The following is a 15,096-nucleotide window of genomic DNA, read 5'->3' on the forward strand; positions in this document are numbered from 1 at the left end:
CTCACCACAATTCCTTTTCTGGGTTCTAGTCCTGCCAATTCAAGGAATGAAATCCACAGAAGGGGGTGAGTGAGCGTGATCGCATGATTTATTTAGTGTGACTAGAAATGGAACTTCCGCCGGGTGAGAGGGGACCCGAGAGGGACTGCCTCTGGAGTGTGCTGGCCTGGGGGTTTCGATGGCACTTGGGCCAATGCTGTTGCTCCAGATCCGTGCTCGTCAGGGTTTGGGACGGTATCAGTGCTGTGGGTTAGCCCTGCAATCCCATTCAACTCTGCACCACTTGTTTTCCTGGTGCTGGTGGGGAAGCGGGAGGTTGAGGTGATTGGATCATGGATGCTCAGGCGATCTGAGCTGCAGAGCTGTAGGAGGGGCTGCTGCAGTGGGCGTCCACGCTAGATCCTAGGCCAGGTGCCCTGGGGTGACAGATTGGCATGCCTTGGCTTGCCACTGCCCTGGCTCGCCTCTTATGGTGTCTCAGACCCAGGTTGGCATGGTGGCACTTTAGCCCACCTGGGCCACTGTCCTCAGCTCCGGAATAAGGCTGCGCTTCAGTATGTTGACCTCCTAACTCTCAAAGTGATGGGTGTTAGGAGATGGGGCCTTTCGGAGGCGACTGGGCCATGAGGAAGTAGCCCCATGAATGGTATCAGTGCCTTTTTGAATAGACCAGGGAGATCCTTGCACCATCCACCACACATGAGGCATGGCTGCCAAGTGTGCGAGAACCAGCAATCAGCCCTCCCCAGACACTGAATCTGCCACTGCTTAATCTTGGACTTCCAGTCTCCAGGAAGGTGAGAAAGAAGTTTCTGCTGTTCCTGAGCCACCCAGTCTATGGTATTTTGTTGTAACATCTCAAATAGATCCAGACAGAGGACTTAAACAGACCAACTGCAAAATTTATTGTAAAGTAACAGCAATCAAGAGTAGAGCTGTACAGAATTAATATTGTCAAAAGTCCATACTACCAAAAGTGTTGTACAGATTTAATGAATTTCCTATTAAAATTCCAATGATGTTCTTCATAGAGATAGAAAAAGCAGTTGTGAAATTCATTTGGAAAAATAAGAGGCCCAGAATAGCCAAAGCAACCCTCAGTGAGAAAAGTGAAGCAGGAGGTATCACAATACCAGACCTTAAATTATACTACAGAACTACAGTAACACAAAAGGCATGGTGTTGGCACCAAAACAGACATGAAAACCAATGGTGCAGAACAGAAAACACAGAGACAAACCCACACAAGTACAGTTATCTCACAGTAGACAAAGGTGCCATAAACATACGTTGGAGAAAAGATAGCTCCTTCAACAAATGGTGCTGAGAAAACTGGAAAACCACATGTAGCAAAATGAAATTAGACCCCTATGTCTCACCCTGCATGAAACTCAACTCAAAGTGGATCAAGGACCTAGGCATTAGACCAGAGACCCTGTGCCTACTAGAAGAAAAAGTAGGCCCAAATTTCTACCATGTCAGCTTAGAAACCAACTTTCTCAATAAGACTTCTAAAGTGCAAGAAGAAAAATCCAGAATCAAAGAATGGGATAGTATGAAACCAAAAAGCTTCTTCTCAGCAAAGGAAGCAATCAAGAACGTGAAGACAGAGCCTACAGAAAATCTTTGCCACCTGCACCTCAGATAGAGCATTAATCTCTAGGATATATAAAGAACTCAAAAAACTTAATATCAAAAAACCAAATAACCCAATCAATAAATGGGCAAAGGAACTGAACAAGCACATCACAGAAGAAATACTATTATTCAACAAATGTATGAAAAAGTGTTCAACATCTCTAGCAATTAGAGAAATGCAAATTAATACCAAACTCCAAAACTAAAGACCGAATGTTTTCTCTGATATGCAGATGCTAGTTCACAATAAGGGGGAGGCACTAGGGAAGAATAGAGTTACTTTATATTAGGTAGAGGGAGTGAAGGGAGGGGAAGGGGTATAGGGGTAGGAAGGATAGTAGAGTGAAACAGACATTAGCACCTCATGTACTTGTATGACTGCGTGACCGATGTGATCCTGCAGTGTGTACAATCAGAAAAATGTGAAATTATACTCCATTTAGTATGATACATAAATGCATTCTACTGTCATGTATAACTAATTAGAACAAATTAAAAAAATAAAATATAAAAAATTATCACAAAAAAACTACACTGAGATTTTATCTCAGTAGGGCCAGAATGGCAATTATCAAGAATACAGGAGAGGTTTCAAGATGGCGGACTAGAGGGTGGCTGCATTTCATGTTGCTCCAGAACTCAGGATTCAAAAGAGGAGATAGTGAGAGACTTGGGACCAACTCAAAGGCGCCGGGTGAGTCTCTCCCATTGGGGAGGCGTCCCGGATGGGGCGGTAGTCCTGGAACGCAGGGAACTTTGTGAAGTAGAGTTGCCCAACGAGACACCCCTCCCCCCGCTGGAGCAGTGAACTCAGACAACTGGGAGCATCATAGAGGAGGCCGCTCAGCACAGCGCTTGGACTCGGAGCAACCACTGGGGCTCCAGGCGGCTGCCTAGAGGAGGAGCTGCGTGGCGAGCTGTTTAGACTCAGAGTGATCGCTTCTGAACACCAGGGGGCTTCCCGGAGGAAGAGGAGAAGCGCAGCAGGTCGCTTGGTCTAGGAGTGACTGCATCAGAGCTACAGGCGGTTGCCAGAGGAGGAGTTGCGTGGCGAGCTGTTTGGACTCAGAGCGATCACTTCTGAACACCGGGGCCTGCCAGGAGGAGGAAAGAGGAGGAAGGCGGTGGGTCGCTTGGTCTCAGAGTGACTGCACCAGAGCTACATGTGATTGCCAGAGGAGGAACTGCGCAGCGAGCTGTTTAGACTCAGAACGATCGCTTCTGAACACTGGGGGGCTGCCCGGAGGAAGAGGAGGAATATGGCGGGTCGCTTCGACTAGGAGTGACTGCATCAGAGCTCCGGGTGGCTGCTCAGAGGAGGAGGCGAGTGGTGAGTGGTTTGGACTCAAAGCAACTGCTCCTGAACACCGGGGGTCTGCCTGGAGGATAAGCGCGGTGGGTCGCTTGGTCTCGGAGCGACCGCTCCTGAACACCCGGGGGGCTACCCGGAGGAGGAGGAGGAGGAACGGGGTGGGTCACTCGGACTCAGAATGACTGCCTAGGGCTACAGGCGGTTGGTGGGAGGAGGAGACGCAAAGTGAGTTGCTTGGACTCCTAGTGACTGCGTCGGAACACCGGGCAGCTGTCTGGAGGAAGAGGCGAGTGGCGGGTTGCTGGAACTCGGAGCAACTGTACGGGGCTCCAGGTGGCTGCTCAGAGGAGGGGCCGCATAGCCAGGCGATTAGGGGCAGAGCAGGGTACCAGGACCTAGGCGGCTTCTTGGTGGAAGAGCCGCACAGAGACATGCTTAGGGTGGAGCGAAGTTTCCAGGACTGCGGGCAGATTCTCTGAGGAGGGGCAGCCTAAGGAGACTCGTCTGCGAAGGGTGAGGCTCCCAGGCGCAGGAGGTAGGCCCGGGCCCCTGGGAACGTTGCAGAGGAAGGCAGCCCAGCCCAGGTGGTAGTTGTAGATTGAGGGGAACCTCTAGGAGGGGAACTGACCAGCGAGACCTCCCCACTGGGTGAGTCTTCCCTGCCGGGTGAGGTTTTCCCACAAGGACAGTAAAACCAGAGACACAGGCCCAAACAGGCCTTGCCTCAGCCCGCAGCCTAGTTCCCCTTTGGATGACCATTGGTCAACAAGTGGAGGCACCTCTGCCCACTAGCAGGGAATATACCCCACCTGAGGGTCACCATCCCTAGAGAGGCAGCTTCCTTGTGGAGCACCGCATTATCAACTTCCTCCAAGACTTCAGGCTACTGAAGGCTAAGAGGGGATATACTAGCAATCTTCAGGGACATTATAAGTCAATAGAGGAAATCTGCAATATCTTAATGATCCACTGATACCTGAACAATATGAGAAAACAAGGGAAGAAAATGCCCCAAACAAATCTAGATGTTACATCAATAAAATCCAATGACAGCATGGCAGAAGAAATGAAAGAAAGGGAGTTCAGAATGTACATAATTAAAATTATCAGAGAAGCAAACAATGAGATGAAAGAGCAAATGCAGGCATTGAATGATCACACCAACCGACAGTTAAAAGAGCAAATACAGGAAGCAAAAGACCATTTCAATAAAGAGTTAGAGATATTGAAAAAAAAGCAAACAGAAATCCTTAAAATGAAGGAAACAATAAACCAAATTAAAAACTCCATAGAAAGCATTACCATTAGGATAGAACACCTGGAAGACAGAACCTCAGATATTGAAGACAAAATATTTAACCTTGAAAACAAAGTTGAACAAACAGAGAAGATGGTAAGAAATCATGAACAGAATCTCCAAGAACTATGGGATATCATGAAAAAACCAAATTTAAGAATTATTGGGATTGAGGAAGGCTTAGAGAAACAAACCAAAGGAATGAACAATCTATTCAATGAAATAATATCAGAAAATTTCCCAAATCTGAAGAATGAAATGGAAAATCAAGTTCAAGAGGCTTATAGGACTCCAAATACACAAAATTACAACAGACCCACACCAAGGCACATTATAATGAAAATACCTAACATACAAAATAAAGACAGAATTTTAAAGACTGTGAGAGAAAAGAACCAAATTACATTCGGGGGGAAACCAATACGGGTATCAGCAGATTTTTCAATCCAGACCCTAAAAACTAGAAGGGCCTGGAACAACATTTTTCAAGCCCTGAAAGAAAATGGATGCCAACCAAGAATCTTATACCCAGCAAAACTTACCTTCAAATTTGACGATGAAATAAAAGCATCCCATGATAAACAAAAGCTAAAAGAATTTACAAAAAGAAAGCCAGCATTACAGAACATTCTCAGCAAAATATTCCATGAGGAAGAGATAAAAAACAAAGAAGCAAATCAGCAAAGGGAGGAATTATCCTAAAGGAATTGTCAAATAAAGGAGGAACCAAGTCGTGTCAAAAAATAAATAAATAAATAAATAAAATAAAATAAATGAACCAAATGACCGGGAATACAAATCATAGCTCAATAATAACCCTGAATGTTAATGGTCTGAATTCATCGATCAAAAGACATAGACTGGCAGATTGGATTAAAAAGAAAGATCCAACAATATGTTGCCTGCAAAAGACTCACCTCATAGAAAGAGATACCCATAGACTAAAGGTGAAAGGATGGGGAAAAAAATACCATGCACATGGACTCAGCAAAAAAGCTGGAGTATCCATCCTCATTTCAGATAATGTGGACTTCAAGCCAAAGTTAGTCAGAAGGGATAAAGAAGGACATTTCATAATGCTTAAGTGAAGCATAAATCAGCAAGATATAACAATCATAAACATCTATGCCCCAAACAGTGGCTCATCCATGTATGTCAAACAAATCCTTCTCAATTTCAGAAAATAAATAGACCATAACACAATAATACTAGGTGATTTTAACACACCTCTCTCACAACTGGACAGATCTTCCAAACAAAAATTGAACAAAGAAACCATAGAGCTCAATAACACAATCAATAATTTAGACTTAACAGACATTTATAGAATATACCATCGAACCAAGAGCGAATACATTTTCTTCTCAGCAGCACATGGATCCTTCTCTAAAATAGACCATATATTATGCCACAAAGCTAATGTTAGCAAATACAAGAAGATAGAGACACGACCTTGTATTCTATCAGATCATAATGGATTGAAGTTAGAAATAAATGAAAGAGTAAAAATCAGAAACTACTCCAACACCTGGAGATTAAACAATATGCTATTATATGATGAATGGATAAAGAAGATATTAGGAAGGAAATTAAAAAATTCTTAGAGGTAAATGAGAACAAAGAAACATCATATCAAAATCTCTGGGACACTATGAAAGCAGTACTTAGAGGAAAATTTATTTCATGGAGCACATTTAATAAAAAAAGTAAAACTCAACAAATAAATGACCTAACACTACAGCTCAAAGCCCTAGAAAAAGAAGAACAGACCAACACCAAAAGTAGTAGAAGACAGGAAATAGTTAAACTCAGAGCTGAAATCAATGAAATTGAAACAAAAGAAACAATACAAAAAATTGACAAAATAAATAGTTGGTTCTTCGAAAAAATAAACAAAATTAATAAACCTTTAGCCACACTAACGAAGAGAAGACGAGAGAAAACCCAAATCACTAAAATTCGGAATGAACAAGGAAATATCACAACAGACACGACTGAAATACAAAACATAATTAGAAGCTATTTTGAAAATCTATACTCCAACAAAATAGAAAATTTTGAAGACATCAACAGGTTTCTAGAGACATATGAATTGCCTAAACTGAACGAGGAGGACATACACAATTTAAATAGACCAATTTCAAGTAATGAAATAGAAGAAGTCATCAAAAGCCTACCAACAAAGAAAAGTCCAGGACCAGATGGGTTCTCAGCCGAGTTCTACAAAACCTTTAAAGAAGAGCTCATTCCAATACTTCTCAAAGTATTCCATAAAATAGAAGAGAGGGAACCATCCCAAACTCATTCTATGAAGCCAATATTACCCTGATACCTAAACCAGTCAGAGACACATCGAGGAAAGAAAATTTCAGACCAATATCCTTAATGAACATCAACGCAAAACTTCTCAACAAAATTTTAGCAAATCGCATACAAAAACATATTAAAAAGATAGTGCACCATGATCAAGTGGGTTTCATCCCAGGGATGCAAGGTTGGTTCAACATCAGGAAATCAATAAATGTAATTCACCATATCAACAGACTTAAAGTCAAGAATCACATGATTATTTCAATAGATGCAGAAAAAGCATTTGATAAAATATAGCATCCCTTCATGCTCAAAACACTAGAAAAAATAGGGATAGTGGGAACATTCCTTAACATTGTAAAGGCCATCTATGCTAAGCCCATGCTAATATCATTCTAAATGGTGAAAAACTGAAAGCATTCCCCCTAAAAACTGGAACAAGGCAGGGATGCCCTCTTTCACCACTTCTATTCAATATCGTCCTTAAAACTCTAGCCAGAGCAATTAGACAGACCAAAGAAATTAAAGGGATACGAATAGGAAAAGAAGAACTCAAACTATCCCTATTTGCTGATGATATGATTATATACTTAGAGGAACCAGGAAATTCCACCAGAAAACTTTTAGAACTCATAAGTGAATTCAGTAAAGTAGTGGGATATAAGATCAATGCACATAAATCTAATGCATTTTTATACATAAGTGATGAATCTTCCGAAAGAGAAATTAGGAAAACTATTGCATTCACAATAGCATCGAAAAAAATAAAATACTTGGGAATCAATCTCACAAAAGAGGTGAAATACCTCTACAATGAGAACTACAGAACACTAAAGAAAGAAATTAAAGAAAACCTTAGAAGATGGAAAGATCTCCCATGTTCTTGGATGGGCAGAATTAATATTGTCAAAATGGTCATACTACCAAAAGTGCTATACAGATTCAATGCAATTCCAATTAAAATCCCAATGACGTACCTTACAGAAATAGAGCAAGCAATCATGAAATTCATCTGGAAGAATAAGAAACCCAGAGTAGCTAAAGCAATCCTTAGCAGAAAGAGTGAAGCAGGGGGTATCACAATACCAGACCTTCAACTATACTGCAAAGCAATAGTAACAAAACCAGCATGGTATTGGTACCACTATAGAAAGGTAGATCAATAGTACAGAATAGAGGACACGGACACAAACCCAAATAAATACAATTTTCTCATACTAGACAAAGGGGCCAAAAATATGCAATGGAGAAAGATAGCCTCTTCAACAAATGGTGCTGGGAGAATTGGAAATCCATATGCAACAGAATGAAACTAAACCCATATCTCTCACCCTGCACAAAAATCAACTCAAAATGGATTAAGGACCTCGGAAACAGACCAGAGACCTTGCATCTTATAGAAGAAAAAGCAGGTCCAGATCTTCAACATGTCGGCTGAGGACCAGAGTTCCTCAACAGGACTCCCATAGCACAAGAAATAAAAGCAAGAATCAATAACTGGGATAGATTCAGACTAAAACGCTTTCTCTCAGCAAAGGAAACTATCAGCAATGCGAAGAAAGAGCCTACAGAGTGGGAGAAAATCTTTGCCAATCATACTTCAGATAGAGCACTAATCTCCAGAATCTATAAAGAACTCAAAAAACTCTACACCAAGAATGCAAATAACCCAATTGACAAATGGGCTAAGGAAATGAATAGACACTTCACAGAAGAAGATCTACAAGCAATCAACAAACATATGGAAAAATGTTCAACATCTCTAGTAATAAGAGAAATGCAAATCAAAACTACCCTATGATTCCATCTCACCCCAATTAGAGTGGCGATTATCAAGAATACAAGCAACAACAGGTGTTGGCGAGGATGTGGGGAGAAAGGTACACTCATACATTGCTGGTGGGGCTGCAAATTAGTGCAGCCACTCTGGAAAGCAGTGTGGAGACTCCTTAGAAAACTTGGAATGGAACCACCATTTGACCCAGCTATCCCACTCCTTGGCCTATGCCCAAAGGACTTACAATCCGCATAGTACAGAGATACAGCCACCTCAGTGTTCATAGCTGCTCAATTCACAATAGCCAGATTGTAGAACCAACCTAGATGTCCTTCAATTGATGAATGGTTAAAGAAACTGTGGTATATATATACAATGGAATATTACTCAGTCAAAAAGAATGATAAAATTATGGCATTTGCAGGCAAATGGATGAAATTGGAGAACATGCTAAGTGAGATAAGCCAATCTCAAAAAACCAAAGGATGAATGATACCGCTGATAAGCAGATGATGACACATAATGGGGGGTGGGAGGGGTTAGTGTTAGGGTTAGAGTTAGGGTCAGGGAGGGGGGCAAGAATGGAGGAAGGAAGGACTGTATAGAGGGAAAAGAGGGGTGGGAGGGGTGGGGGGAGGGAAAAAATAACAGAATGAACCAAACAACATTACCCTATGTAAATTTATGTTACACAAATGATATGCTGTTACTCCATGTACAAACAGAGAGGCAACATGTATCCCATTGGTTTACAATAAAAAAAAAAGAATACAGGTAACAATAAATGTTGACAAGGATGTGGGGTAAAAGATACTCTCATATTGCTGGTGGAACTGAAAATTGGTGCATCCACTCTGGGAAGCAATGTGGAGATCCCTCTGAGAACTTGGGATGGAACCACCATTTGACCCAGCTATCCCACTCCTCAGCATATACCCAAAGGACATAAAATCATTATACCATAGTAATGTGGCCATGTCAATGTTTATAGCAGCTCAATTCACAATACCTAAACTGTGGAACCAACCTAGGTACCCCTCAACAGATGAATGGATAAAGAAAATACGGTACATATACAAAATGGAATATTACTCAGCCATAAAAAAGAATGAAATTATGGCATTTGCTGGTAAATGGATGGAACTGGACTGCCATGTGTGAGGCCCTGGGCTCCATCCCCAGGCCCCTCCCCCCCAAAAAAAGAGTGACCTAGCCGCCTGCAGTCTAGGGTATGCTGTTCATGACATGACATCTGGGGAAGGACTTATATCCGCACCACGTAAGGAACTCTGAAAACTCAGCAGCAAGAAAGGAGCAGAAGGTTGAACTTGTGCTTCACGAAAGGAAAGAAAAGAGCTGTGAATGCACACATGAAAGACACCGTGTGGGGGGGTCTTAATGAAAACGCAGGCAAACCTCCCCAGGCATGGCTGCCCAGCCATCGCCTGGCGGCTGGAAAGAAGCCCCACGCGGGCGCAGCAGGCAGGAGTCCAACGCGACCCAGGCTCCTGGGAGGTCCGCCTGATGGTTTCTCATACAATTAAATCGACACCTTCTATTTAACCCACAATCTATCCCTCAGAATTTACCAAAAGAAATGGAATTTACATCCAAAGACCGGCCCTGAGAGTTCATAGCAGCTGGTAGAAAAAAGAATTCCAGAAAAATCAGATTTTTTTTTCTCTAAAACTACTCTGATTAAAACAGCCCAGCCGTGTTCTTCGGTATTCACGTGTGGGGCGGGGGCAGCACGGGCCGTGGAAAGGCCCTGGCAGAAGCGCCACCTCCGCAGCAGGCAGCTCCCGGGCAGGCGGTGGGAACCGAGTCAGAGCCCCCGGCACTGGGGCTGACCGAAGGGGCGACTCGGGCAGCAGCACAGCGCAGGCGCCTGCCCCCGGCTCCGCAGGCCCCTGTGGCTCCAGCTGCTGACGGGGGACAGCGAGGAGTGAGCGGGTTCCCTGCAGCCACCAGGACCAGCGCCAGGACAGCCTCACGCCCGAGCAGGGGGAGGTGGGCAGCAGGGTCCTCCTGGGCTCTGCCCCGAGTCCTGGCAGACGGCCTGGGCCTGGCAGGGCTCCCTGCAGGCTGGGGAGGGGCCGCGGTGACAGGGGCTCCCTGGAATGTTGGCTGTCCCCACAGTGACGTGCTGTTCCCGGGAAGTCTGTGCTGCGGCAGTGGCCCAGGGTGGCCTGGGTCCTGCGGGGGTGGTCCTGGGGGGCACTGACCTGGTCCTCGCGCCAGGTCCTCCTAGGCCCCTGGGCCCCCTCCAGGTCTGGCTTTGCCTGCGGCCTGGGGAGGGTCCTCTTTGGGGAGTGGGCCTCAGGTCATGCCAGGTGAGGTCGGGGAGGAGGTGGCTGGGGTCCATGGTGGGCCCTCTTGGCTCTGGGGCAGAAGGGGAGGTGCAGCCAGGTGAGGTGAGAGGTGTGGGCAGGTGGGCAGGCGGGCAGTCAGGCTGCCTTGCCCGGCCGGGCCTGGAAGCAGGGCTGCCCTCTCAGTCTGAGGCTTCAGCTTGCAGGATGGTCCTCCCCAGGCCCCAGTTCTCTGGAGTGGCCTTAATAGCCATGCTGACCACAGTCACCCTGCCAGGCTGCTGAGCAGAGCTCACCGGGGAGGCGTCTGCTCCGTGGAGAGCTGGCTTCCCTCGCTGGCGTGTCTCCTAGCTTTGCCGCGCGCGAGGGGGCGGGACAGCCGCCTCGGTCCTCTGTGCCGTGGCAGGCAGCCTGGGTCCTCCTGTGTTCTGAGCTCCTCCCCAGCCCCGGAGCAGGGGGTCTGCAGGCTGCGGGCCTCTCCTGGGACCCCCGGAGGTGCCCGCTGCGGCGGCTCCTGGGCAGCCTCCTCCAGCCTCTCTGGGATGCTCTTTGATTGGCTTATGAACCGCTTTTTCTCCACTCCCGTGAGAACCTGCAAAGGCCACATGAGTCTTCCATTTCCATTTTATTTATTTTGATTTCAGATTTAATTTTATTTTAAATCAACTCCTAAGTGTACGCCTTGCGGGTCGCGATGTGGCGTCGCGACGCACGCTCAGCGGCAATGACCCAGGTGGGACCTTGGCCTTTCCACCCCGTCTAAGGCCGACGACTTCACTGTGGGAGTGCTAAGTGTTCTCAGCCGCCCGGGAGGGACGTCTCAGGAGGGCACTGCCCGCAGACCCCCACCACTTGCCACATGGGCCCCAGGCGTCAGGGCGGCCCCTCTTCCCGGCCCCAGCTGCACTCCCGCCCGTCTCCCCACGGACCACACTCAGGGAGTAGAGTCCCGCACCACCTCTGCCCTGCAGCCCCCGTCCAGGCCGGAGCCCCCTCCTCCCCAGGGGTGACGGACAGCCCCGCCCCAGGGCTGTGCGTGATGAGGTGGACCGGACTGGCCCAGAGTCCCCTTAGGCACCCCGCGAGCAGTGAGCCCTCCCCGCCTCCCTGCTCCCCTGCACTTTTGGCCCTGCGGATCCTCCCTTGAGCGTCTCGTGGGGGCTGGCCCTCCGTGGCTTCTCGTCCTTGCCGCCCTCATTCACGCCCTGCAGGACGGTCCTCCCCGAGGAGGTTGCTCTCGCTGCTCAGGTGGCCGCCATGAGGGGAAGGTCCGCTGCTCAGGTGGCCGCCATGGGGGGAAGGTCCGTTGGGCTCAGTCTTGGAAGCATCAGTGTGGTCGCTTGGCCCTGTTGTGCTGGGCCTGTGGGGAGGGGAGACAGTGCAGCCAGGCCGCCCGCGCAGGTCCACGGGGAAGCAAGGAGGAGGACAGGGAGGGGCACGTCCCTCATCCCCTGCGCTCCCGGGCCCAAGGTCTCCGAGGCCCCACCTCCTAACGGCTCTGCCTCCTCCCAGCAGTGTCTGCAGGGACCAGGCCTGAACACAGGGGACTGGGAGACACTAGCATCCAAACCACAGCACCCTGAGGGCCCTGGGGAACAGGGTGCTTTATGGGTGGTGCTTTGCTGCCCAGGGAGAGCTCGGACCCTGCCTTCTCTGCCGCGACCCAGGAGACCCTTCCTCTGGGCGGCGCTGTCCCCTCTGCCCGGTCCTTCATGGCTCTTTCCCCTGGTCTCACGGTGTGGCTGGACGTGTCTTCACATGGCTAGAAACAGGCTGCACGGGACTTCCCCTTGTGGTCAGGAGGTCACGAGACGGAGGCTCTTGGCCAGATGAGATCTGATTTTAGCAGAGGAAGAGTTTTCTCTGAAAGTCCCGTCCGGCTGCTTCATTTTCTTGGAAGGTGAGGGGATGCGGCCGCACGCAATACTCACTCCTGGCCCGTCGTGCGGAAGGGAGCAGCTCCTTGCAGCGGGTCTGCTGGGCTGGGCATCCTCCCGGCCACCCCATCCACGGCGATTCCCAGGTTCTGCCTCCTCCTGCCAGTCATTCCAAGCGTCCAGTACCAGCCAGGACCAAGCCCCAGGCGGGGCCTGGAGGTTTTAAGGTGTGCTGCGGATCTCTAGACCCCTCTCCTGCCAAGAGGTGGGGCGTGTCCCGCTCCCCGCCTGGAGGGCTTTGGCCCATGGAGGGGCTGTGGGACTTCCAAGGTGAAGTCAGAAATGGCCCTGGCCTTCCTCCTGTCCCGGAAGCCTCCCTGCTGTGGGGCAGCCACGGTCCATGGTGCAGACCGTTCCAGCTGAGCATGCCCACCCTCCCAGCCTCAGACATGAGTGAAGAGGTTTCCAGACGAGTCCAGCCTCTAGCTGGGGCCTCCTCACAGCATGTTGGGTTCAGTGTTCGAGCACTTGGATTTTCCTTCTGAGGCCCAGGACCCCGCGTTAGAGATGACCACCCTTGCCCGCCCACCGTGTTCTGAAGGCAGAGTTCGTGAGCAGCTGAGTGGCCGGGCGCTCTGGGTTGCTTTCAGGAGCGCTGTCACTCAGCGGCAGGAGCACCAGCGGGGCAGGTGGGACAGGGCGTGGAAGGAGGCCAGGCCAGGGCTCCCACGACCACAGGCCACGGTCATGTGGATGAGGCGTCCAGGCAGGGGGTGGCACAGTGGGCCTGAGGCTCTGGAGCCAGGTGATGTTTGCTGGGGCAGTGATCAGCTCCTGGGTGCCCTGGGCACTAGGGGAGCTAGGTCTGTCCACGGGATGTCAAGTGACCATGTGAAAAGAGCTGCCCACCCCGGGCGACGTGTGATAGCCTCCGTGCATGGTGTCGGTCAGCACAGCAGCTGACCATTGTCAGTGGAAGTGGACATTTGAGACTGGGCCTGAGCAGGTCCTGCAGTCCAGAAAGCTCCATGAGCAGGTGGTCCAGACCACCACGTCACCATGTCCACGTTAGCCCTTGACAGCCTGAAGGGAGCCGCCCCCCAGCTCTGGAGAGGGGAGCCTGGATCTCGGTCACGGATCGGTGGGTCTGTGGCTCCAAGCTTAGATGGACTCCATGCCACAGTCCTGCCCGGGGGAACCCAGGCAGCGGCGAGGGCGATAGCACGGACAGGGCTGCGGACCTCTGGTCCTTCGGCCTCCTCGGAGAAGGCAGAGGTCTGGCGTCAGGATGTAGGTGGACTCCTGCCTAACGGGGTGGTTGGTCACCAGGTCTGAGCAAGGCTGAGAGGCAGTGACTCCCGGAAGTGCTGAGGACCCTTAAGGAGGCAGGCGCGGGCCACCCACTGCGCAAGTGCCCTGCAGCAGAGGCAGAGCTGACGCGGCGAGGACGTGCGGGACACGTGGCGGAGGAGCGGGGTGAGTCCCAAGCGCGGACCTGGGGAGCTGCGTCACCGGGAGGAGACAGCAGCCACCCACTGCTCCGAAGCCTCCGCCAGGCTTGGGCTTGAACTGGGCACAGGGGGACTGGAGTAGCGTGGGGGCAGACGAGGTCAGAGGCCACCTGTGTCCCACCGCACGTCCCCTTGGCCCCTCCGCTAATGCCAGATACAAACAGGTGTGCCTCACTCTGTGCCCACGGTGCCCGTGAGAGATTCCTGCCTTTAGCTTTCTGCTCTGGGGCCTCCCTGGCACGGAGAGGCAGGAAGGCAGGGGCCAGCCCGGCACGCCCGGCAGCCTGGTGCTAGGGAATGCTCCTGGGCAGCCCTCGAGGGGCCCGTGACTGGAGTCTCTGGTGCACAATTCTGAGGAGCTGCCAGGTGCACCTCAGAGGGTTCTGGCTGGACCCAGACCCAGTTTCCAGCAGCAGCAACGGACTCACTCTCTCCTTGTGAACCACCTTACTTTTCTTCCCGTCCCGTCTGTGCATCCTGGGATCGTCTCCAAAATAAATCATTCCCACCCAAGTCCTCCTTCCAGGCCTAGCTTGCACCTTTCCCTCAGGCAGTTTCTGGGCTGGGTTTTGGGTCTTTCTGCTGAGAACGCTGCTGGCAGTTCAGCTGTGCTTTCTGGCCTTGCTCATCTGCCTTCCCGTGGACTCAGCTCTGTGGAATTCGGAGAACGCGGGCTGAGGGGGAGGCCGCCCGCCCTCCTCACGCCTGGCACTTTCCAGCATCCCAGAAACAACAAGGGGCAGCTCGGGACGTGGCCCGAGGGAAGGCATCCCGGCCCGGGCAGCGTGTGCTTCCAGGCCGTGTCCCGGTTCACTCACGCCTACAGCAGGGAAACCTGCGGTGCCCTCGAGGACCCCCGGAGTCCGCGGAGGCGAGGTGTTGGGGCCGAAGCCTCCCCAGCTCCCGGGGCGGACTCTCACTTCTGAAAAACAGTGGAGCAGATTTGTCGAGGAGGCTTCTGGCTATAATATCACTGGAAATTCTTGGTAAAGAAAAAAAGAACAAACATATTTTTTGAATGCGTGACGGTGTTTCCTGTGAGGCTGGGGAAATTCCAGGGGACTA

Source organism: Sciurus carolinensis, chromosome 11 (assembly GCF_902686445.1).
Source record: "Sciurus carolinensis chromosome 11, mSciCar1.2, whole genome shotgun sequence".
Classification (NCBI taxonomy): Eukaryota; Metazoa; Chordata; class Mammalia; order Rodentia; family Sciuridae; genus Sciurus; species Sciurus carolinensis.